The sequence below is a fragment of the Mastomys coucha genome, unplaced genomic scaffold (assembly GCF_008632895.1).
Source record: "Mastomys coucha isolate ucsf_1 unplaced genomic scaffold, UCSF_Mcou_1 pScaffold9, whole genome shotgun sequence".
NCBI classification, from domain to species: Eukaryota; Metazoa; Chordata; class Mammalia; order Rodentia; family Muridae; genus Mastomys; species Mastomys coucha.
In genome coordinates, this window is record NW_022196915.1 from 41681099 (window position 1) to 41707323 (window position 26225).

General features: G+C 45.1%; 1 pseudogene; it reads left to right on the plus strand.

The window, feature by feature from the left end:
• Nucleotides 1–14392, plus strand: part of LOC116084150 — a 16197-nt pseudogene extending 1805 nt beyond the window's left edge.
• The last annotated feature ends 11833 nt before the right edge of the window (nt 14393–26225 follow it).

Here is a 26225-nt window from a genome sequence, read left to right on the forward strand (position 1 = left end):
ACCCTGTACTCAGTCCAATGGATGGCTGTGAGCATCCACTTCTGTATTAGTCAGGCACTGGCAGAGCCACTCAGGAGACAGTTGTATCAGGCTCCTGTCAGTAAGCACTTATTGGCATCCACACTGGATGTCTGGGTTTGGTAACTGTATATGGGCTGGATCTCCAGGTGGGACAGCCACTGGATGGCCTTTCCTTCAGTTTCTGCTCCACACTTTGTCTCTGAATCTTCTCCCATGGGTATTTTGGTCCCCTTTCTAAGAATGACCGAAGCATCCACACTGTGGTCTTCCTTCTTGAGCTTCATGTGGTCTGTGAATTGTTTCTTGGGAATTTGGAGCTTTTGGGCTAATATCCATTTATCAGTGAGTGCATACCATGTGTGTCCTTTTGTGATTGGGTTACCTCACTCAGAATGATATTTTCTAGGTTCACCCATTTGCCTAAGAACTTCATGAATTCATTGTTTTTAATAGCTGAGTAGTACTCTATTGTGCAGATGTACCACGTTTTCTATATCCATTCTTCTGTTGAAGGACATTTGGGTTCTTTCCAGCTTCTGGCTATTATAAGTAAGGCTGCTATGAACATAGTGGAGCATGTGTCTTTATTACATATTGGAGCATCTTCTGGGTATATGCCCAGGAGTGGTATTGCTGGGTCCTCAGGTAGTACTATGTCCAGTTTTCTGAGGAACCACCAGACTGATTTCCAGAGGGGTTGTACCAGCTTGCAATCCCACTAGCAATGGAGGAGTGTTCCTCTTTCTCCACATCCTTGCCAGCATCTGCTGTCACCTGATTTTTTGATCTTAGCCATTCTGACTGGTGTGAGGTGGAGTCTCAGGATTGTTTTTATTTGCATTTCCCTAATGACAAAGTATGTTGAACATTTCTTTAGGTGCTTCTCAGCCATTTGGTATTCCTCAGTTGAGAATTCTTTGTTTAGCTCTGTACCTCATTTTTAAATAGGGTTATTTGATTCTCTGGAGTCTAACTTCTTGAGTTCTTTGTATATACTGGATATTAGCCCTCTATTGGATGTAGGGTTAGTAAAGATCTTTTCCCAATCTGTTGGTTGCCATTTTGTCCTATTGACAGTGTGTCCTTTGCCTTACAGAAGCTTTGCAATTTTATGAGGTCCCATTTGTCAATTCTTGATCTTAGAGCATAAGCTATTGGTGTTCTGTTCAGGAAAATTTCCCCTGTGCCCATGTGCTCGAGGCTCTTCCCCATTTTCTTTTCTATTAATTTCAGTGTATTTGGTTTTATGTGGAGGTCCTTGATCCACTTAGACTTCAGCTTTGTACAAGGGGATAAAAATGGTTCAATTTGGATTCTCCTACATGCTAACCTCTAGTTGAACCAGCACCATTTGTTGAAAATGCTGTCTTTTTTCCACTGGATGGTTTTAGCTTCTTTATCAAAGATCAAGTGACCATATGTGTGTGGGTTCATTTCTGGGTCTTCAATTCTATTCCATTGATCTACCTGCCTGCCATTGTACCAATACCATGCAGTTTTTATCACAATTGCTCCATAATACAGTTTGAGGTCAGGGATGGTGATTCCCCGAGCAGTTCTTTTATTGTTGAGAATATTTTTCCCTATCTTGGTTTTTTTTTTTTTGTTATTCCAGATGAATTTGGAAATTGCTTTTTCTAACTCTATGAAGAATTGACTTGGAATTTTGATGGGGATTGCATTGAATCTGTAGTGGTCATCTTTCAGCAAGATGACCATTTTTACTATATAATCCTACCAATCCATGAGCATGGGAGATCTTTCCATTTTTTGAGATCTTCGATTTCTTTCTTCAGAGACTTGAAGTTCTTGTCATACAGATCTTTCACTTGCTTAGTTAGAGTCACACCAAGGTATTTTATATTATTTGTGACTATTGTGAAGGGTGTTGTTTCCCTAATTTCTTTCTCAGCCTGTTTATCCTTAGAGTAGAGGAAGGCCACTGGTTTGTTTGAGTTGATTTTGTATCCAGTCAGTTTGCTGAAGTTGTTTGTCAGGTTTAGGAGTTCTCTGGTGGAGTTTTTTGGGGTCACTTAAGTATACTATCATATCATCTGAAAATAGTGATATTTTGACTTCTTCCTTTCTGTTTCCTGTTTCTCTGTTAACTGGAAAAGGATGTATAGAGGGAAGATGCTGTTATCGCATTGCCTAAACTAAGGCACACAAGTCAAGAACGTGCTGCCTGTCTTGACTTAATTGACTGCGAGCAGCTTGCCCATTCCTTTGACCCCTTATCCTTCTAGATTCCGGGTCAAAGTCCAAGAGGGGGACCTGACTGACTGCACAAGCTGACTCAAGTACCCTGAAACCTGGCAACCCGGATAAGGCCCGCTCACCAACATTAATTGGTCCATGCAACAGCCTAGCCTGCTCCCACTTGCTTTGTGTTCCCATACTATAAAAATGTTGTAGAATCTCCCTTTGGGGATGAGATTCAGATGCTGAACTGGATGCCTCCCTGAGAACTCAAAAAATACAGCTTTAATTTTTAATCTTTGGTATCTGAAGTGAGTGAGTTTTCTTGGCTTCCACCAGGATCTGCACAGCTAGCTCTGAGTCATCATGTGGACACTGGAAACGGAATGTGAGTGCTCTACACAAGAGGTACTCAGGTCACTAGGCATGGTGGCAGGTGCCTTTTCCCACCAAGCCAGCGTTCTGGCTGATTTATTTTATTTTATTTTATTTATTTGTTTATTTTATTTATTTATTTATTTATTTATTTATTTATTTAATTTATCCATCCAGGCCTTGAACTGAGAGATCCTCCTGCATCTTCCTCATGAGTGCTGGGATTAAAGGTGTGCACCTCCACTGCCTGGCCTTTTTTTTTTTTTTTTTTTTTTTTAAATTTGCCATATTCCTTTAGTTCAGTTATTTGCAGTATTCAAGTATAATTGTAGTATGGCAGAGGTGGTTCTCCACTTTATCATCTAAACCTCTCTCAGGATTATGCTTAGGGGGTAGGTACAGGTCCTAACAGCACTCCAAGGGTAAAATCTTAACTGCAGTGGTAACTAAATTGCTGCGTAGGCTCATCATGAAATAATGTAGTAGCCAGTTAGAAGGTTGTTCCTTTAGCTTCAGTAACTACTGGGAGAAAAAGAACAAAGGTGGTGTGGTGTGTACTAAGACACTTGTTATGAGAGACCACATTTTTGGGTTCAAATTCCATCTTAGAGAACCTGACCTAACTCAGGTAAATTAACAGGTGGGTATCTAACACCAGTTTCCAAGTTACCTCCCAACAAAACCCGAGCTTAGTTTTAGTTTCTAGACTAACTCCAACAAGACCTGAGACTCTTGGTTAAGCTCCCGCAACAAATCCAGCATTTCTAGGTTAATCCAACAAACTTGCCCCTGCCTAACAACCACCAATGCTGAGGGAAGCAGAAGTTAAGCAAGCTTATGGTTTGATTCCCAGCACCAGTCACTTATGCTAAAGGCCACAGTAGCTTTCCAATTAGATGCTTGTTGGGCTAAAAACACTCATCCCCTGCTTGCTGTTTTCTATAAAACCTTGCCCAGATAGATGTTCGGGGCTCCTCTCCACCAAAATCATCCTGGGTGTTGGTGGTGTAATTGCATCAGACCAGGTGCTGTCTGGTCTTTTGAGGTTCACGAACACTTCTGTGGCACTACAGTTCCCGAGGTTGGGATGGATAGGCTAATGATAGGTATTAATCAGCTGAGGAAAGTAGGTGGAAGAAGAGAGCAGAGATATTGTTAGGATCCAAAGTTCAAGGGTTATTATTAAAGCATCTGGAAGCCACGGTTAAGGCAAAAGAAGGGCTAGTAAATAAGAGGGGTAGAGGTCAGAGAAGCAGAAGACATGCTATGAATTGTGTATAGCATGACCAGCAGAGGATACACTTAGAATAGGTGCAGAAAAACATTGCATAACCATGAAGCCTACCAAAGTAGTATACAAACCAAACAATATCATTCTTAATCTCTCTTAAGAGATTCATGCAAGAGTGAAGATTAAAAAGAAAAAGTAAAATAAAGGTACAATAGATAAGAAATCTGATGACAACCCGTATTTCTTCCTTGATGGAACAGATAGCTTTGATACCTGTCATGCTCCATGGAGCAAACTGTGCTAGCAGAGGAAGGACAGCTTGTAATCCAGACCAAACCTATGAAACCTGATTTATGGGTATCCCGTTTCCTGGTAGAGTTTAAACAAATTGCCTTGGATCAAGTTTCTGTCCCTGGACTGGGTTCAGCAGTTTCTCTCTCAGTCTCTGTTTTGTTCACTAGTCCAGTAAGTGATGCCCCGCTCCTGGTTACCCTGGGGAGTCAGTGGCAACCTTCTATGCACCTGCCTGTACCAATCCAGTATCTCCCTGCTCATGGTGCCTCCAGCCCTTGGTCTTGTCATCATAGCTGGTCCCTCTCCAGTTAGCTTTTCATGTGGTATCTGTTAGAATTAAACTGGGCAGAGAGGATGGAGAGAAAGAATGAAAGCTCAGATTGAACTCAATGGCAAGAGCAGAGTTCCAGGGTCTGGAGAGGGATGCCTTATGACCAGAGGCACAGTGTTCGAGGGTCAGGAGACCAGTAGGTCTAGGCACAGTGTGTGAGGGGGCAGGAAAGCGATCAGTCTAGAGACTGATAGGAGATTTTGTTAATGAATGGGGAAGGGAAAGGATATGGCTTTGCCAGAATCAGAAACTGCTGTGGATATACTGCTCTTCAAAACTATAGGATGGTGCTAGAGAGATGGCTCAGCGGTTAAGAGCACTGACTGTTCTTCCAGAGGTCCTGAGTTCAATTCCCAGCAACCACATGGTGGCTTACAACCATCTGTAATGGGATCTGATGCCCTCTTCTGGTGCGTCTGAAGACAGCTATAGTGTACTCGTCATATAAATATATATGTATATGTATATATTAAATAAATAAAATCTTTTAAAAAACTTTTATTGCATTATGATGAGAAAAATTATGATTTCAATTTACCTGAATTTGTTAATATTTAAAAACATATCTTAAGTAAATAAAATTAAATCACATTCTTGTTTCCCTTTTGTACCCCCACTCCTCCCAGAAACTCCCCTTCAATACCTACAATATCTTTTTTGTCATATTCCTTAAAATAAATAAAATCTTAAAAAAAAACTATAGGTGGAAGATAAGCTGGACTGCCTGTTTCTACACCCCGTGACCCTAGGGACTTGTGGTGGGGTTAGATATTTTCCAGAATTCTCCCAGTAGCAGATTTCCTAGAACCAAAGGCCTATTTTAGGGCCCCAGTTTTGGGAGGGTTTTTCCTTTATAAAGTATAGGAAGCACCGTTTTGGATCTGGCTGCTTCCGGCTGAAGAATGTGTGTGGGGCGTTATATTTGGTTCCTGGGATGGAAGGACAGTGAAAGAAACATCGTCTTCACTTCATTTTGTATTGTGGACTGGATAGTGTGGGAATGTAATTCAGGAGGAACTTCTGCAAAGAGTTTAAAAGACACAATAAAATTATAAATACAGTAAAATCATAAATATGGTAAAGCCATGAATATGAGGATGATCAGGAGCAAAAGGGTGAGTACTGGGAGTAGCTACAGTGGGAGAGAATTCAGAGCCCATCCAAAGGAGGGGGCTTGTTGCTGAATTCTGTGTCTTGTCCTAAGTCTTTGTTTCCCATCTCAACCAATTTTGATCTGTTGGTATAGAAGCAGCATTACTCATGGAGGACCATGCAGATCCCTCCAAGGGCAGGAGTGTGGAGGTCTAGCCCTCTTTGACCAATGAATTGAGTTGATCCTGAATGGGGTCGAACTGATCGGACATTTCTTTAAGGTTTTTCTGAGAGCTGGTGAGGTGAGGCAGAGAAATTAACTGATGTAAAGAAGCCCCCAGCCCAGCTGTTCCTGTTCTGAGATCTGAAAGGATACCCAGAGAGACAAGCTAGACATCTTTCTTAGACTGGGGTTCTGGGGGGGATCATGAAACAGCAGATGACACAAAGCTGAGGGTACAGGTATCTGTCCAGTTAGTTATAAGCATACAAAGATATTTGTCCTGAAAACCCAGGAGTCTTGTCTTTTAAGGGAGGCAAGGGGTGGGACCAAAGTGAGTTATTTGGTATAGGCTCCTATTTCTAGGGCAGGTTTTCCCTGTGTGGTGGAGCCAAATGATGAGACCTATAACTTAGTGTTTGAATGAGTGTTTGTAGTTCAGCTGGTCATAGGGCAGAGCTCCTGTATCATCTCCATTGGAAATTGTCCTGGGACATATAGAATTAGATATTGACCTCTCAACATTGGGATTAGGTTTGCTAAGGGAAAGAGAATGGAAGGCTGGGATAAAGAGAGTGGCCAACTGGCCAACTGTGAAGGTCCCATGCTAGCTGGGTGGAGGGCTTAGGTCTACTTGAGATGGGATGCGGTGCCATGCAAGAGCAGGGTGTGTACATTTAATCCATTTTCCATAACCAGGTTTTATTTTTCAGAAGGCTGTATTGTGAGAAAGATAGCCGGGCGGTGGTGGCTCACGCCTTTAATCCCAGCACTTGGGAGGCAGAGACAGGCAGATTTCTGAGTTCGAGGCCAGCCTGGTCTACAGAGTGAGTTCCAGGACAGCCAGGGCTATACAGAGAAACCCTGTCTCGAACAACAAACAAACAAACAAACAAAAAACAAAAAAAAAAAAAAAGAAAGGAAAACGGGCCTCTTCTTGTCTCTATAAATAAATAGCATTTATATTTGACATGACTCTAAATACAGTTCTAGGTCTATCAAAGACATTTAATCACTTGTGAGGTGAATGTTCATTACCTTTTATATCTTAATTGCCATTGTTTTTTTTAACAGTTTATAATAAATTAGAAGCTTGCATAAGATTAAGATTTTAACTAAGGTAACTTAACTTTGCTAAGATTTTGAGTTTTAAGAAACAACGGTTTTTGAAATTCAAGCTCTTTTTACTACCAAAATAAGCACTAGCCATAAATACAACCCACGAAGAAACTGGGAACCTCAGATCTAAAGTGTGGGTGCTGGGAATTGAACCAAATTCTTTTCATTTTAATCATGGGCCTTCAAGGGCTGAGTTATCTCTCCAGGTCCCAAGATTAGTTAGTTTAAAAAGAATCAGTGCACAGCTTTTATCCCAGCACTCCAGAGGCAGAGGCAGGAGGACCTCTGAGTTTGAGATCAGCCAGGTGAGGATTGATTTGGCTTTACACTTGCTCAATGCTGTTCATCACTGAAGGAAGTCAGGACAGGAACTCAAGCAGGTCAGACACCTGGAGGCAGGAGCTGATGCAGGAGCCATAGAAGGGTGCTGCTTATTGGCTTGCTCCTCATGGCTTGCTCATTCTGCTTTATTATAGATCCCAGGACCACCAGCCCAAGGATAGCACCACCCACAATGGGCTGGGACCTCTGTATCAATCACTAATTTAAAAAATGTCCTATAGGCTTGAGTACAGCCTGATCTTCTGGAGCCATTTTCTTTCTTTCTTTAACTGATAACTTAATATTTGCTAAGCAAGTTTACTAGTAAATCCTCTATAGCATTAATTTAATTTTTACAAGTTCCTCTTGCATCAAAAGGACATCTGTTTTTGAAGGGTCACCCTATGATATCTGTAAGTTAATAAAGATCATAGGTACATGGCACTCTGCATGTATTTATGAACAAGAAAAATCAGGCTGGCCAGGGGAGGTATCTGCATTTTCCCTGTCGTCTCAGTTTGGGTGCCAAACTGCACAAAAGCATATACCCACATTCAATTTCTGTGTATCCGCAGATGGGAAGAGACAACTTGAAACAGGCAACTTTTTACATTTACTTGTCCCCTTTGGCCTCCCTTCTAAATGTGTAAGAACTTATAACCCAGGGAATGTTCAACAGAAAGCGATAAAGCAGGCATTTAAAGGGATCAGAAAGTGGGAAGAGGGAGTCTGAGGGGACCCATCCCATCACCTGCTTTCCTGAATTTCACTAGCAGTAGATTTCCTGGAACCCTGGGCCTGTTTTAGGAGCCTGGCTGTGGAGGTGGGGAGAGCAGATTTTCTTTTAGTCTTGCTCTCTCTGCGTGAATAGGAAACCTTTTCCTGAAGGCTTCAATTGAGTCAGCTGGAGGCCAGCATGCAGGGCATCTCTGTTTGGGGCTGCACCTGTCACACTTCAGCTTCCAGCTTCACAGCTTGCTCTAATCTCTCTGCCTGCAGTATACGCAGCCTCAGCGCGTCCCGCTCCCCGCTCCCAGCTCATCTATCTCCACAGAAAATTTCTGCTTCAGGCTTCAGTGTGTCCCACTTCACAGCCTGTGTGGGCCCTGTAGCTCTCCTGCTGTTTGTCCAGTCCTTGGTCTTGCTCCCTCTCCAGTTAGTTGTTCCTGTGGCATCACTGGTGTTGGGGAGGGCACACTTTGCCGTGCCTCCTGCTGATCTTGGCCCTATCCCCCTAGCCATGTGCTGAGGACATGTTCATGGGCTCTCCTGCCTGCTTCTTCGTGGGGATTCTCACCTGGATCATTAAGTTCATTGTTCAATTATTGTCTCTTTTAGGAATAGAGATTATAGTTTTCTATCTTGACTGTTTTTCTTTTATTCCCTTGAATCAGAAGGGCTTCTAATTCATGGCCTTATATGGAACCTCGTTTTATTCTTAGGAGTTAATATTTTTCCCTTCCCCCTTCTTCCTTTATCTTTCCCTCTCATCTTCTTCCCTTCCCCTCCCCCCTTTCCTTTCTTGGGTGCTAGGGATGGAGCTCGGGGCTCACGTGTGCCAGACAAGTACTCTGCCCCGGAGATCCAGCTCTTGTGTATCCATTTTATGACTATGAGATTTCCATGGACCCATTTCCTGACCTGCGACTCAGGTATTAGAAACTCACTGTGTCTAGCTGGGCTTCCTGTCACCCTCTGCTGGCAGCCTTGGTTGCCTTAGAGGTGCCGGCGTGCAATGCATGTGTGGTGTGTGTGTGTGGTGTGTTCATTGGGGGTAGGAAACTGTCTCATTAATGTCATCACCGTGAAGTGGAAGTGAACTCTTTCCTCCAGGGCAGCAGAATCCAGCAGTATCCGGCCTGGTCCCTGTTCTCCGAGTAGTGGTTTGGGCCCAAGGGTGCCTGTCTCACTCAAGCACTGGGCTCTCTGAGAGGATGCTGAGCAGTGGAGAGCAGAGTCCTGGCTAAGCGCGCGGCTATGCTCATAGGGTCCACTGGTGGGCGAGTGTTCTCATCTCCTGGAGCTTTAACCTCATACACAGAGGGAACTTGGCCTCCGTGGAAAGATTCAGACTTGTAGAGCAGGTTATCCACATCTTTGTAGATTTCCAAGAAGGTGCTGGAGAGGGGTGAGGCTAACTTGTATTCTGCCCGCCTGCAGGATTGGCTTTGCCAGTGCCCAGAGTCTGGCCTAGGATGGAGCCCATGTGGTCATCAGCAGCTGCAAATAGCAGAACGTGGATCATGCGGTGGCCATGCTGCAGGGGGAGGGGCTGAGTGTGACTGGCACTGTGTGCCATGCGGGAAAGGCTGAGGATCAGCAAGGGCTGGTGGCCAAGGTGAGAGGTCAGGGAGTGGAAGGACAAGGAGGAGGTCCAGAACCATTGCTTCTCTGCGCAGGCCTGGGAGAGGCAGGGTGGGAGTGGGGACCCAGGCCTTCTGCAAAGGGAGAAGGGAAAACTCCACAGCTGAAGAATGGATAAAGGAATGGGGGATGTCCCGGGGGATTCCTGGAGAACACTTTAGGCCTCAGGACTCCTGGGTCTAGCTGCAGACATCTGTTCCCTTCTCTTCTACCTGACCACCATACAGTGAGAAATGCCAGTACTCCAGGCCCCCACAATATCATCACAGCCCATAAACAAGCAAAGCTTGCATTCCTGTTTGAGGTAGCATTGTATCAGCAAGCTGTGCTTCCAGGTCCTGCACTCCTAGACTGCTCTGAAAAGAGTCCTCCTCAGGCCATCTCCACCCTGTCCCACACACACTTTCTCATAGGCCTGGAGCACTGTGGAGGTGTGGATTGCCTGCAGTCAACCCTCTGGTGGGGAGCACTCTGGGGGCCAGTGATCAGATGTGGGACAAGGTGAGAGACCAACCAAGAGGGCTGGGGGCTGATACCAGCTCCGTCTTGGGCTCCTTCCAGAAGTTACTGTAAAGGCAGGGCCTTCATGGTGGGCTTCATTCTCCTCCTTTCCTGAGCTATGATATGTCGTGATTTATTTTAAAATCCAGCCCCTACACTCTTCCTGCTTTGTCTTCCCATCTCTTATATACTTACTTACTCAGTGACTGTCATGGTAGTCTGATAAAACACAGGGAGGAAGAATTGATTCTTAGCTCAGAGTTTCAGAGCATGCATAGCTTTGCTTATTTATGGGCTGTGATGATGTCGTGGGGGCCTGGAGGACCAGCATTTCTCACTGTATGGTGGCCAGGCAGAATAGAAGGGAACAGATGCCTGCAGTAGTAGGTTTCCATTTTTCCCTTTTGTCTTAGTCAATGTTCTATGGTTGTGAAGAGACACAATGACCGTGGCAGCTCTTAGACGGAAAACATTTAACTGGGCCTGGCTTACAGTTTGAACTCATTTCATCATGGCGGGAAGCATGGGAGCAGACCAGCAGACGTGATGCTGGAGAAGTAGCTGAGAATTTTCCATCCAGGTTCCCATGCAGGAGGAGAACGGGAGACACTGGGCCTGGCTTGAGCTTTTGAAACCCCAAAGCCCTTCCTACTAGTGACACATTGCATCTAACAAGGCCACACCTCCTAATCCTTCTCAAGTAGTGCCACTCTCTCATGACTAAGCATTCAAATCTATGAGCCTATGGGGGCCATTTTTACTCAAACCATCACACCTTTTACTCCATCTGGGCCCTCAGCTTACAGTGGGTGGTGTTGCCTACATTCATGGCAGATCTCTCAAGAGTCTCTTTGGAACACCCTCACAGACATTCAGGAGTGAGCATGCTTTACTAATCTAAATATCTGTCAATCAGTTAAGGGTGACAGCCAAGATTAACCATCCCATCTATTGAGCACTTGCTGTGTGCCAGACACTGTCCCAGGCCTTGAGCTTATGGCCATGGGCATATTAGGAAGAGTCTTATTGGGCTGTGTGTTGCTCACTGTGTTCCTCTTTGGGGATTTGATCAGTCAGGACTGGGTCTACGGGCTCAGACTTTCTGGGCACCATGAATTCACTCCTTAGCCTTAAGGATCTGTGAGAGATTGTAAAATGAATCTAAGTCATCTTAGGGTCTGATATTCTCCCACTTCCTGTTCTATTAGGGTCCTATGGTTTGTTCCCAATTCTCTCCGTTACATCAGATAGATGTGGATTGAGTCTCATTCTACCTGTCAGTATTTCCTGCTGTGTTCTAGGCACTGAGTCAAAGCTCTTTCTGCCTGCTCACCTTGGAGTGTTCTGCCCTTCCCAGCTTCTATTTTGATGATAGCATCTTTATTCCTCTCCTTTCTCTCTGCCCTTGGTTGAGTGCCCTTCATTCCACCCTCAGAGATGACCTGAAATTTGAACTGCTGGCAGCCACCGCTGCGCAGCCTCCTGAGCTCTTTAGCTTCCCTTCTAATGTCTCTGAAAGATCATTCGTGACTAAATAGGTGACATTTTGTTGCAAATAGTCTCCCATTCCTTCAGAGTTACTCTTTTTGGTGTCTTAATTCATGAGATCATGACTTTTTTCAGACTGTTAGAAACCATTCCTCTTGATGTGGATAGAACACGCCTATCACTGGCCTGACTTTCTCTGATGTACTCCTATTATTCAAGGACTTGATAGTAAATAAGTCTTTCTGCTCACTGGACAGACATTATTGATGGAGTAATTGTCCCTGGATCATATCTACCAACATCTTGGAAGCATTGTCATAAAATGAGTTTGAAATTTATGCTAATATAATCATCATGGAAATATCTCTTACACTCCAAGAACCTAGAATTTTTGCTAGAACTCACAGTCAGCATTAATAATACACCTTGAGGTCACTTAAGATTTAAGACTGCCATCCTACTGTGTGCCCAAACTGCTTGTTTAACCTGCCTTTAAGAGAATATTATTATTATTATTATTATTATTATTATTATTATTTATTTTTTATTTTTTTATTTTTGTTTTTTCGAGACAGGGTTTCTCTGTGTAGCCCTGGCTGTCCTGGAGCTCACTCTGTAGACCAGGCTGGCCTCAAACTCAGAAATCTGCCTGCCTCTGCCTCCCAAGTGCTGGGATTAAAGGCATGTGCCACCATTGCCCCAACCTCACTTGTTTTGGATTTCTCATGCGGTTTATGTTTAGAACCTAAATTAGTGCATAGCTATCACCTTAAATTCTTTACTCTTCCATGCCCCTGATCCAGATAAAAATACATGTGTGTTTGTATGTGTGCTACGATAATCTGATAGTCATTTGGTTTAAAAAAAGCCATCACATGAAACAACTATTCACTATAAATGAATGGTAGAAACAGCATATGGATATTGCTTGATAACTTTTGCAGGTTTGTTGTCTGGGTCTGTTGGAGCAAGTGACTTAATCCCTTGTGAAACTCTGTTAAAGATTTCTTGAAAAGTATCCTGTTTCTTTCCCCATGTGATGAGTTCTGTGCTGCTCAATAAAAGAAAGGACAGAGTCCTCTACTAGGGACAGACTCATCAGGCAGATGTCAGGGACACGGACTCAGAGACATAACAGACAGATTCTAGACAGCCAGAAACACGCATTACAGAGTGACAGGAGATACAGGGAAAGTTGGAGAGTTCAAATCTGGGCTAGCTCTTGGTCAGACTACTCCGAAAGGAAGTCTTTAGTTCTTTCCTTAATGTGACAGGGACTTGGTAACGCTGAGTCGATCACTAATGTGTTTAACCAATGAAAGATTTACCAGACACAACTGGGCGCTGGTGGTGCACACCTTGAGTCCCAGCATTTAGGAGGCAGAGGCAGGCGGAATTTTATCAGCTGCTCTTTTAGCTGAGTGAAACTGGCAGCTGACGCTTGTGAGAGGCATTCCTTAACTGTGAGATTGCTCATCCCCGGGCCACTGGAGGGGAATCTTCCTGGTCTAGACTTCCTGGAGACTGACCAACCACTACAGCTACACTCCTCCCTCCCTGTCACTGCCCAGCCACTCTCTAGCATGTGCCCTCCTGAAGGGTCGCAGCCATCTAACTCAGGACCTCCTGTCTCCTGGAGATGGTCACCCTTCTATTATCTATCATGTTTATTTGCCATGTCCTAACATGACACCTCTTCAGTTTGCTTTTTCTATCTTTACTGACTGCAAGTCTTAAATTCTATCAGGACAAAGCACAACAGCAACAACAACAACAACAACAGCAGCAGCAACAACAACAACAACAACAGCAGCAGCAACAACAACAACAACAGCAGCAGCAGCAACAACAACAACAGCAACAACAGCATCAACAACAACAGCAGCAGCAACAGCAGCAACAGCAACAATAACAGCAGCAGCAGCAGCAACAGCAACAGCAGCAACAGCAGCAACAGCAGCAACGTGCCAGAGAGACAAGGATAACCTTTAGAGATCTATCTGGGCCTCCCCAATCTATGTCTAACTCAACCCACCTACTTTTGAGTGACTTGTTCTTTTTTGAGACAGAGTTTCTTTATGTAGCCTTGGATGTCCTGGAACTCACTCTGTAGATCAGGCTAGCCTCAAACTGAGAGAGATCTGTTTGCCTCTGCCTCCTGAGTGCTAGAATTAAAGTTGTGCACCGCCATCACCCGCCCAGAGGCTTATTCTTAAAGTTTTTTTTTCTTCACAGCCAGATGGTAGTCTAGTTTCCCATCTTTGTTGTTGCTCCCCCACCCTCTCCTGGTCCTTCTCTTCTTCCTGCTTTTCTGTCTTCTTTTGTGAAAGGGTCTCATATAGCCCAGACTATCTTCAAACTTGCTGTGTACCTGACCTTGAACTCCCAATCCTCTGCTGTATCCTCCAAGAGGGAGGGATTACAATCATGCACTGCCATTCTTGGCTCAGTGCAGTCACTGAAAAAGCCATGTTCTTCCTTAAAACTATCCTAAAATATTTTGAGGCTGTGTTCATGGGCCTATCTATCTCTTCGTCAAGCTGCCTGTAAGTTAGGAGCAAGTTGGAAATACTTCTTGACCCACTCAGAAGGGGAACTGGTCTCTCAGGTCTGCACATATTTGTATCAACTAAACAAGCAATAAGACTCCAATCGTCATACGGCCAGGGTAGGCCATTGCTTCCTCTGACCCCGTCCCTCATTTGCTCTGATTTCAGATCCTGAATGTGAATGTGAAGGCCTGGCCCTGCTGCTGAGTCTGCTTCCGTCTTATATGGAGAACAGAAGATCAGGCTGCAGAGTGAGGGTGGGACTCTTGGGAGCTGGGGAGGATTGAAGTACAGGATCTGAGGAGTCTGGAGAACACTTGGCACTGCCAGGAGGAGGTGGAGGACAGAGAGGGCTCTCGGGGATCTCCACACTCTATGTCTCCTCACCTCAGTTTATCCTCTGCATGATTATTACTTAACTACTAGGATGGGCCTTTCCCATTTCATCTCATTCTTTTTAAAAAATTATTTATTTGTGTATTTTTTTTTATAATGTAGGAATGTTCTATCTGCATGTACACCTGCATGCCAGAAGAAGGCATCAGATCCCTTTATAGATGGTTGTGAGCCACCATGTGGTTGCTGGGAATTGAACTCAGGACCTTTGGAAGAGCAGCTAGTGTCCTTAACCACTGCGCCATCTCTCCAACCCACGCCATATCATTTCTTACTCTCTGCTTTCTGTCTCTAACAACTGCATCTGTGTCTAGACCCAGTCTTACTGTTCTCCTCACTGACACATTACCTACTGGCAGAAGGTTGTCTCTGGTAGAAGAACATGTTTCTAACCACCATTTTTTTTCTTTAAAACAAAATAGTAGCTGGGCAGTGGTGGCGCATGCCTTTAATCCCAGCACTTGGGAGGCTGAGGCAGGCAGATTTCTGAGTTCGAGGCCAGCCTGGTCATTCTTCCAGGACAGCCAGGACTATACAGAGAAACTCTGTCTTGAAAAAACAAAAACAAAAACAAAACAAAACAAAACAAAACAAAACAAAAAAGTTTTATTTTATGTGTATGGGTGTTTTGCCTGAATGAGTGCTTATGCACCATATGTGTGTAGTACCCATGGAGGCCTGAAGAGGGCAGCCAACCCCTTGAAACTGGAATTACAGAGCCTTTTGAAGTGGTGACAATTCAACCTTGAACTTCAGGAAGAGCAGCCAGTGCTCTTAACCACTGACCCATCTCTCTCTAACCTCTGACCATCATTTGCTTACGTGTGGGCATATGAGTGTGAGGCCAGAGGTCAAAATCCAATGTCTTCCTCTATCTCCGCTAAAGTGCAAACCCAAGGGTTCTTTGGAAAGTCAGTTGGATGGTGTTTTGCTGCAGCAAACGCATGAAGGAGTGTTTAGTTAAAGTGGACCCAGGTGTGAAAGGCTAAGGCCGACCCGTGAAGGAACGTTTCACTAAAGCAGACACAGGAGAGAGGATGTTCTGCTAAAGAAAGCATGTGATAAAAGATTACTTGCTAAAAACACGTATGTATTGATTGGTCTTACATTGCGTAGTTGAGCTGCGTTTGTTGGGACTCCATAGGGAGAAATGCACCATAAAACTTCTGGTGGTGTGCTGCAGTTTCTTGCTGCTTCCAAGGCCTCGGGCTGATTGGATGCATGAGCATGTGGAGGACATCAGGAGTAAGACAAGAGTCTATCCTGCACATGGTCCCTGGGGGGCTCTGGAACATACAGTTACCCCTTATTGTATACCAACCAAGAGGATAGGAACCAAGCACTTACAACAAGTGGAATACAAGCTGACATGCAAGAGACAAAGATGGTAGCAACTCTCCTAAGACACAACCAGGCTGTCTGGAACCACTTAAAGGAGAACTACCAGCTGCAGAGGCAAGTGGGTTTGCAGTTCTGGTGGTCTGAGCATGGGTAGGTGCAGCTGAGGATATTTGATTTCTCTATCGATTGGTCTTTCCTTTTGCTGACGTCTGGGTTCACATGGCTGAGTCCATCCCATTAGCCCCACGGCATCTGTGGCCTGTGAGCTCCAGGGCATCAAAACCAGAGTGCAAATCCTCTTTCCATCCAGGATTGGGCAGCCTGAAGACTGTGTGTCCTTCCTGTGCTCGAAGATGCCAGCTAGCTACATTACTGGGGAGAATATTGTGGTGGCTGGCTGTTCCTCTTGGCTCTGAGGGGGTTGGAGGGCTGATCACCCAAGGGCATCAGCCTAGCAGCTAAGGAGAGGGTCTGCAGCTTGGTTGGGCTAGCACTTTGAGGCTCACCTATGCTAGGCTTGAGGAAGAAGGAAGCCTGTCAGCTCTCTCATCTCTAGATTCTCCACTAGAATCTCAATGGCCTTCACCAACATTTGGGGCTCTTGAAACGAGGCTGACAGCTTACGGGTGTAGTGGGCTTGGCATTCTGGAAGAATCTTAAGGAAAAGGAGTGGAAGCTAAGGCCCTAAATGATCCCAAAACTTTCTTTGTAATTTGTGCTTTACACCTCTTTATCCTAAGATAAAGTCAGTTTTGTCCTCACCTCTGGATGCTCCTGGGAAGGGTAGAATCAAGAACAACATAATACAGACAGGCCTCTCTTGTCTGCTGTGGCAGGCCTACTACGGTGGTGACTGGAGGCAGGGCAGAGGTATGCTGACCCCTCTGCCTCTATTCAATGAGAGTGGAGGCAACATTGCCTGCCTGTGGAGTAGTGAGAGGGTCACCCAGAGGAGGAGTCTTGTTTCTACACAGAGGAGTATCCAGAAGAGGACTTTGCTTGTAATGGAGCAGTGTTCAAAGATGAAGGTTGGCAGCCCCATGATGTATGTTTGGATAGGGGGAGACTGCTGTTGGGAAAGGCGAGGCGCTCCACACATGATTCTTGTCTCCCTCCTATCCAGAGTCGGTGAGGTGAGGGAGTGTCCCTAGCTATTCTGGGGTTGGGGGTGGGGTTGGGGCAGCAGCAAAACCAGTGGCTCTGGCTTCATCAGCTGTGTCCTTGATGCCCAAGTCTCACAGCCTCCCCCTAGTGGCCTCCCTGGCTTGAGCAAGGATGAAGTCAGGTATCTTCTGTCAGCCCTGCTTAGCCCTAAGTTTCTAGCTCAGGGGTGGAGGATTGTGGATACTGCACACTTCTGCTTTCTTGGGAGATTTAACCTCAGTATCTAGGTGGTTCCAAGCAGGACCAAGACTCTTTCTCTTGGGCTAATATCTGGAAAAAACAAAAAACAAAAACAAAAGACAACCAAGATTGGTACTTCTGAGAGCCCCTGCTGGCTGATGGTCATTTAAGTGGGGAGGAGGAAATAAAGTGCCATCAGTAAAGGAAGGCTGTGGGTGGGGCTACTGCACTTACCCATCTTCAGCTGATGGGGAGGGGGAGGGACAGGAATCTGAATAAGAAACCCTCCATTGGGAGTAGTTTGTATATTTGCATATTTCCACGCTTCAGCTGGGGCTCCAGCTGTCCCTAATCCACATCCATTGTAGTTAGTCCACAATGGAGTGACTCCATGCTGAATTGGGACAGAAGTGGCCTTGGGGTAGTTCGAGACTGGGTAGCTGGGCCAGAAAGGTGGTTGTGAGTTTTATGGGAACTGGCTTCTGTGAGTGAGGTGAAGACAAAAAATAGGGAAGTATTCAAAGCTGTTGTGTTCTCTGTTAATAGATGGTAACAAATGGGGCTGAATTGTACTAAGACATGCCCCTCTCTAGTTTGAATGCATGCTTTAAAATCCAGTGGTTGGAATCCCAGGTTCATGTATCAGCAGTATTTGGAGACTAAGCCCTTGGAGTTAATTAGTGGTAGATGAGCCGTAGGAATGGGCTTTACTTAGGCAGGTCTCTAGTTTTAGCGTTTCTGTTCCTTTAATCTTTAAAGGCTAAAAGATACTGTCCATCAATGCAGGAAATGTTCCTGTAAATCCCAGTGAATAAGAATGTCATTTTATTCCCGGGCTTGGAGAGGGTCTCTTGTCTGTGTTTTTATGTAGCTTGGCAAGGCTAGGATTTGAATTCAAGTTCTTCTCTCAGTCCGCCTCTGTGAAAAGTGACCTCAGGCCTCTGGCCAGCCCTTTCTTACAGCACCTGCATGGTCTGGTTTCTTTTGAAATCCCTGCCCAAGCAAGGCTTTGGAGCAGAAGTAGTAAGCAAGGGGTCAGAGTGAGTCAGGGAGGCAGGAGAAACTGCTGTGTATCCTGTTACAGGCAGAGATCAGAATCCAGAGGACACCTGCTGAGGTTCCTCAGTTCTTGTGTTTTGGAACAAAGAGTTGGATCAAGGACACATGGACAATGATACAAACAGAGAAACAGGTTTTTAAGAATGAGAAGGACATCTGGGCCACGAAGAGTGTCTGCCTTGTATAGACTGATTATTTGTATATGTCCCCTTCCTAGCAGTCAGCAATTAGAGATCTCAGACTTGTAGGAAGCCTAAAGGTGGGGCTCTCTCCAGTCCTGCTCCATATTAGCTTCTCACAGATGCCAATTTTGATGCCTTTGGCCTCTTCTTTCATCCCATTCTCCTACCTCATCCTGGAGGACGGCACTGTAGGTCATAGGGCTGTCTCCCACAGGTTCTCTAAATAGGAGCACAGCTTACTTCTCACAAGTGAAGTGTCTACGAAGTGGCAGGGGTGAGTTTACCTGTGGGTTGTCACCTTCTGTCCATCAAGAGATTCAGAATTGGGGAATTATTAACCACTGTTGCCAACCACAGAGGAAGATGCTGTTCCACAGTGCACAGTGGGAAGCAAGCAGCTCCCTCAGCCACATCTGAAATTAAAATGAGGGCCAGAGAGTGTGAACCGGGCAGTAAGGGCAGTAAACACGTCTGCAGTGGTCTCTAGGAAGCAGCAATTCCTGGGCTCAGATGTGTGTCAGGGACGACACTCCATCCATTACTTTTGTGAAGCTCTTCACAGAACGAAACAATCATTTCACTTCCCGCAAGGAGAAATGTCCGGAAGCTTTCAAGCTGCTAATCTCAAATCTCCACTAATGGTTTGAGCAGTCAGTCCTATGACTGTCCCTCGGGGGGTTACCAGAAGAAACCAGAGAATGAGAAAGATGGAAAGGCAGGAAGGGAGGATCATAGAGAAGACCCTTAATTAGCTAATCATGCATAAAGGAACTGGGTGTCTCTCAACAACTGAATGTTCTATTTGCTACAAATAGAATTGCTTAAATGAAATACTGTAAAAATTTCCATCACAATTTAAAATTTCCCTTCAATTTTCTCTAAGCTAACATTAGGACATTTTTAGACTGTGACGACCCCGGAAAGGGAAAATGTGCAGGGCTGCCTCCTGTCTGATTTCTGGTGATGCGGCTTTTGAAGGCAACTGAGAAAAGGTGCAGGTGGCAACGGTGGATGCCATGGTGGCCTGAGGAGTTCCAGGGCTGAGATGTGGGGATCTTTAACAGATCATGACCCCAAATTGGAACACCAGGAGTTTAGAACTGTGCTGGGTCTCATTTTATCAAAGACACAAACTGTCCCTCCCTCTACAGAGAAGGTCCCTAACATGACATTTGGCTCCTTTATGGGGAGTTTCCTTTTTCTTTTCTTTTTTTCCTTTTTATTGGCTCTTCGTGAGTTTCCCATCATGCACCTCAGTCCCACTCACCTCCCTGCCCCCTTGTACCCACCCTACACCCTGAAAACCTCCCTCCACGGAGAAAATCATTTAGAACATCTCATTGTGGAAGCTGTAGTGTGTCACAGTGTGTCCCATAGTCTGCCCTTTCGTCCACACTTCCTCACTTGCAAATGTTCATTGTGATGAGTCACTGGTCTGGTTCAAAGCCTCTGGCTTCTGTTACATTATCAATTCTGCATCTCTACTGGGACTCCTCTCAGATATCCCATTGTTGCCCTTTGTCGCGGAGATCCTGCAGCTTTGGATCTGTAGGACCTGCCCCTTCATGTAGCTCCATAAATGGAGTAGATGTTGGGGTGGGCCAATTCAAAAGCCCCAGATCTGAGAAGTATTTGAGCTGGTCGGCCCAGAAGCAATTCTATACCACACCCTACCTACGGGCTGAAGAACTGTCCTGGCTAGCTCATCCAGTGCTGTAGCCAGCAAGGCGCAGAGCCAGCTCTCCTTACTCTCATGTCCCCAGGGCTGGCTCACTCACACCCATGATAGTAGGACCAGGTCTACTGTGCAGCTTAGGCGAGGTACAGGGCTCACTCACCCAAGGCCTGCATCAGGCCAGGGGCTGCCATAGCTCTCCCCTACTCTTACAGCCTCTAGGCTGGCTCACCCAAAGTCCTGGAAACCAGGGTCAGCTCTGCCTTGCTGCCCAGGCCAGGTGCAGAGCCTGCTCTCCCATTCTCATGACCCAAAGCCAGTTTTCCCACCTGCCGTAGATGGCGAGGGATGGAATAGGAGGGCATCTCTCTTTTTCTAGGCCACGGCACAGCAGGCAAGCTTCAGAGCCAACTCTCCCATACTCATGCCCTCAAGGCTCGCTCACCCTCACCTCTGCCACCAGGGTCAGCTCTGCTATGCAGGGCTTGCTCTCCTGAGAGCTGCAATGACCCTGGGGCCAGCTCTCCCACTTGCTACAGGTGGCAAAGGCAAAGAGGGGAGGGCATCTGGGGGGTGTTTCTTTTAATGGGTAGAAGGGGTGAGTATAAAATGTCATGTGAAAGAGACTGTCATCACCCTTGGTTTAACCTGTTAGTGCTGCTGTAATCAATCAGTCAGTCAGTCAGTCAGTCAGTCAGTCAGTCAGTCGTCAGCCAGCCAGACAAACAACAGGATAGGGGCTGGAGAGATGGCTTAGCAGTTAAGACCATTTGTTGTTCTTGCAAAGGACCTTGGTTTGATTACCAGAACCCTTATGATGACTAACAAACTGCCTTTAACTCCAATTCCAGGGATCCATCAACCTCACCTGGCATTCAAGGTGTACACTCTCTCTCTCTCTTTCTCTCTTTCTCTCTCTCTCTCTCTCTCTCTCTCTCTCTCTCTCTCTCTCTCTCTCACACACACACACACACACACACACACCCATACCCCCACACGCACACACACCACACAAAGGGGATGTAAAACCACTTATATGAAAATCTTTTAAAATTTTCTTAAAACAAACCACAGAACAGAGATGTATTTATGTATGTATGTATGTATGTATGTATGTATGTATGCATTTATTTATTTATTTATTTATTTATTTATTTATTTATTTATTTATTGAGACAGCATCTCATGTGTCTCAGGCTGGCCTTGAACCTGCTGTGTAGCCTTGTTTCTGCCTCCTGCATCACCATGCTAGGTTTATGTAGTGCTGGTAATAGGACCTCGGGTGTTGTGCAGTCTAGGTAGACATTTTCCTAACAGCGACATTCGCAGCTCATCCTGGAGAATTTGTAAAGGAAGTACTCTATTCTTACAGTTCTGGAGGCTGTGACGAGTAGCATTTGGTTTCTGGGAAAGATTGTTCTCTGCTTCCAAGGTGGCATCTTACTGCTGTGTCTTCATGTGATGGAATGGCAGCACAGACCATACTCTCTTGAATCCCGACTCCCCCCTCTTTTTTTTTTTTTAACTAATTTATTAATTTTTGAGAGTTTCACACAGTGTGTATTGGTCATATTCAACTCTTCCTCAGCTCTTATTATCTATCATACCCAACTATGAACCGCTGAGATACAATAATCACTGGCCTGGAAAGATAAGCCGGCTGGTGCAATAGTTGGTAAACATCACAGGAGGTGCCAAACACTTTCCAATTAGGTCTCAGTCCCATCCCACATGCCGAAACTCACATCTGGTGCCATTATCAGTCTAAGAACTACGGCTACACAGGTCAGAAGGCCTAGGAGACAGCCTGCTGTTACGCTGCTAAGTGCTTATAGGGTTAAACTGGTTCCTAGTGGCTTATGGGACCCTTCAAAGGTCCTAACTCCACCCAGAAGGCCACAACAGTCCTCTAACTCATTCTTTTTTTCTTTTACAACACCCCCCCTCCACCCGAACTCTACCAGCTCACTTCACACCATACCTGGACTCTATACCAATGCGCAATCTCACAATAAGCAAAGAGAGGAACAGAGAGGGCTTAGCTGCTGCTGGTGATTTTAAACATATAAAACTTTATTTGCAGAGAAGCACGCTGACTGTGTTTTATTCATTCTGAACTCTGGAACAGAATGTCACTGTCATAGAAACTGCAGAGTGTCTATTTATTTATTTATTTATTTATTTATTTATTTATTTATTATGAAGCCTTGCTTTGTAGCCCAGGCAGAGTTCAGCTTGGCGATCTGCAGTGAATGCTGGGATTAAGGATGTGTGTCTGCCACCCACTGTTGAAGCTGCAGATTTTAAAACATGAACCTGCCTACGCTGCTGTAACAAAGTGTCTGGGAATGGGTATGTTCTTACAGAACGGAACAAAATTCACTTACAGTTCTGGAGGCTGGGGAGTCCAAAAGCGTGGTGACAGAAAATTAAGGCTCAGTCTCTTCACTGCTAAGATAATATCTTGAAATCCTACATCTTATGGAGGAGAGAAAAGAATGGTAGTCAAGGGAAGAGAAAGAGAGTCAAACATAGGACAAGGCCTCTTTTGTAAAGGTTTTAATCTCATTCACCAATGGGGTGACTTTGTGGCTCAGTCACCTCTTAAAGGTAAAAATATTTAAATTTTTGTTTTTGTTTTTCGAGACAGGGTTTCTCTGTATAGCCCTGGCTGTCCTGGAACTCACTCTGTAGACCAGGCTGGCCTCGAACTCAGAAATCTGCCTGCCTCTGCCTCCCAAGTGCTGGGATTAAAGGCGTGTGCTACCACAGCACGGCTAAAAATATTTAATTAAAAAAAAAATCTGTGGGCTGGACATCTTGGTGGTTAAGAACACTAGTTGCTGTTGCAGAGGATCCAGGTTCGGTTCTCAGGATTCATGGTGGCTCACAGCTGTCTGCAGCTGCAGTTCTAAGAGATATGGTGCCTTCTCCTAACCTCTGAAGGCCTACGTGTGGTGCACAGACGTACATGCAGGCAAAACGCTCTGACACATACCACTTGTGTTTTTGGTGCCCACGGTGGCCAGAAGCAAGTATTGGAGCCTCTACATCTGGAGTTACAGGCAGTTGTGACCTCTTATGTGGGTGCTTTAACAAACCCAGCAAGAACAGCAAGTGCTTTTAACTGCTGAGCCATCTTGACAGCTCTAAGACCTACCTCTTTTTTACTTTTAAAGATTTATTTACTTTTATTTTATACATTGGTGTTTTGATTGCATGCATGTCTATGTAAAGGTGTCAAATCCCCTGAAACTGGAGTTACAGACAATTGTGACTTGCCACTTGGGTGGTGAGAATTGAACTCCAGGTCCTCTGGAAGAGCAGCCAGTGCTCTTAACTGCTGAACCCAAGGCCCATCGTCTCTTAATACTATCACATTGGCTGCTAGGTTCCAACGCCTGAATTCTGGGAGAGGCACACTCACCCACAGCTAGGCAGTGACTTTAGGATATAAATGAAACCTTTTGGGCTGTCTTTCCATTAGCTTAAATCAAGACCAAAGTCCTTTGAGTGGCAAACTTTCTTGTCACTTTTCCCTACTACCACTTGTCCTTGAAAGCTTTTCTCCTGCTTACAGGACATGGGCATCATTACTGCAGAGCCTTGTTCTTGCTCATCATGGGCATCACTGGTGCAGAGCCGTGCTCCTGCTGACCATGGGCATGGGCATCACTGGTGCAGAGCTGTACTCCTGCTGACCATTGGCATCACTGGTGCAGAGCCGTGCTCCTGCTGACCACGGGCATGGGTATCACTGGTGCAGAGCCTTGTTCCTGCTGACCATAGCCATGGGCATCATTGTCCTTCTCTATGTTTTCCCTTAAGGCCTCTAATGGGGAACTTGTCATGCAGAATGTCCTCAGCAAAAGTTTATTAAACAAATGAGGTGTGACTGGAATCCTCCTGTACAGGATCACTCAGGTATGTTTAGTTCCTCCTATTTCTTGGGAACATTTTTTTGGGCATGGATTTTCAGTAACATAAGAATATTGTTATTTTTAAAATTAGCATTCAATTCTGGCTCCTGCCCACTCCAGAGCTTTGGGAGTTTGTCTTTCTTTAAGAAAAGAGAGAAAGAAAGAAAGAAAGAAGGAAAGAAAGAAAGACCAGTCTAGCCTAATTGGCATGCTCCAGAACAATAAGAGACTCTTGTCTGGAGGGGGGCAAAGGTGGACAGCACATGAGGAATGACTCTCTATGTAGACCTGAGCTCTTCATATGCATGTATGGTGGTCTGAATGAGAATGGTTCCCTGCAGGCTCATAGATTTGAATGTTTGGTTCCTGGTTGGTGGTACTATTTGGGAAGAATTAGGAATTGTGACTTTGTTGGAGGAGGTGTGTCATTGGGACTGTCATGTGGTAATTAGTGATTATTCTTACGCAGATCTATAATGAAAAAAATGCAAACAGTAAAAAGAAATATAAACTGTACAGTTTGAGCTAAACAGAATACTAGGAAATTCAATGTTGAAGCCAAGGCCCATGCTGAAATAAAGGTGCCTGATGTGAAACCACAAAGGGAGAGGGGCCCTCAGTGCAAGACCCTACCCAGATAAGTTGTAAAATGGAAAGGCCTGAGGAATTTTCTGCTTCAAAAAAAAAAAATCAATAAAGAAAAGCTTCTACAAATGTGATTCAAAGAATGGGCCAGGTTCTATCCCAGGTGGGCTAACCTGGACAGTGCTCTCTATGAGGTTCTGGCTTTAGAGTCACTAAGGATGTAAACGTAAAAGGGTTGTAGAATCCTCCTCCATGATTAAGGAGAGCTGCACAGTGGGGTTGGGGAAGCCAAGAAGGAAAAGCGTGTCGCAGTCAGCAAAGCTGAATGCGAGATGCCATTTAAGCCCTTTGACACCAGGCATAGAGCTACAGGATTTGGAGTTTGCACTGCTGGATTCTTCTTCCGTACCTTCAGAGTGTGTCTTAGCTAGGGTTGCTATTGCTGCGATGGAGCGCTGTGGCCGAAGAACTTGGGGAGGAAAGGGTTCCTTTGGCTTATGTTTTCACATCGCTGTTCATCATCAAAGGGAGTCAGGACAGGAACTCACACAAGGTAGAAGCCTGGAGGCAGGAGCTGATGCAGAGGCCATGGAGGGGTGCTGCTTATTGGCTTGCTCCCCATGGCTTGCTCTGACAGCTTTCTTATAGAGCCCAGGACTACCATCCCAGGGGTGATGAGCTACAATGAGCTTGGCCTCTCCCCTCAATCACTAATTAAGAAAATCTCCTACAGAGTTGCCCACAGCCCAAATTTAATGAGGCATTTTCTCAATTGAGGTTCCCTCCTCTCTGATGATTCTTGTTTATGCCAAGTTGACATTAAACTAGCCAGCACAGATGGTAATGTATATTTTGTGCCTTAGTATGTTGAAAGCATGTAATTTGCTTTTTGCAAATTATATAAGGAGTTACAATGAAGAGATTCCCTTGAGTCTCTGAAGACTTTGGACTTTTAAATAGTGTTGAGACTATGAAAGACAACAAGGTCTTTTGAAATTGGACCAAATATATTTTTGCATTGATATGACCACAAGTCTGTGGGGTCCACAAGGGAACAGAATGTGGTGGTTTGAAGAGAATGCCCCCTTTGGGCTTGTACATTTGAATGTTTGATCCTCTGTTGGTGGAATTATTTGGGAAGGGTTAGGAGGTGTGGCCTTGTGGGAGGAGGTGTGTCACTGGGGGGCAGGCTTTGAGATCTTAAAAGCCCACCTCATCCCAGTAGCTCTCTCTGTCTGAATCATGGTTGTTGTCTCAACATGCAAGTTCTGGCTACTGCTCCAGAGCCATTCCTGCACGCCTGCTGCCATGCTCCCCTCTGTGATGGTTATGGACTCTCTGAAACTGTAAGCCCCAAATAAACTCTTTCTTTTATAAGTTGCCTCAGTCATGGTGTTTTATCATAGCAATAGAAAAGTAAGACAGCATTCAAATGCACCCTGAATAACATACACACATCCACCAGAGAGAGAGAGAGAGAAAGAGAGAGAGAGAGAGAGAGAGAGAGAGAGAGAGAGAGAGAGAGAGACAGAGACAGAGACAGACAGAGACAGACAGAGACAGAGAGAGACAGAGAGAGACAGAGAGACAGAGAGACAGAGAGACAGAGGCAGAGAAG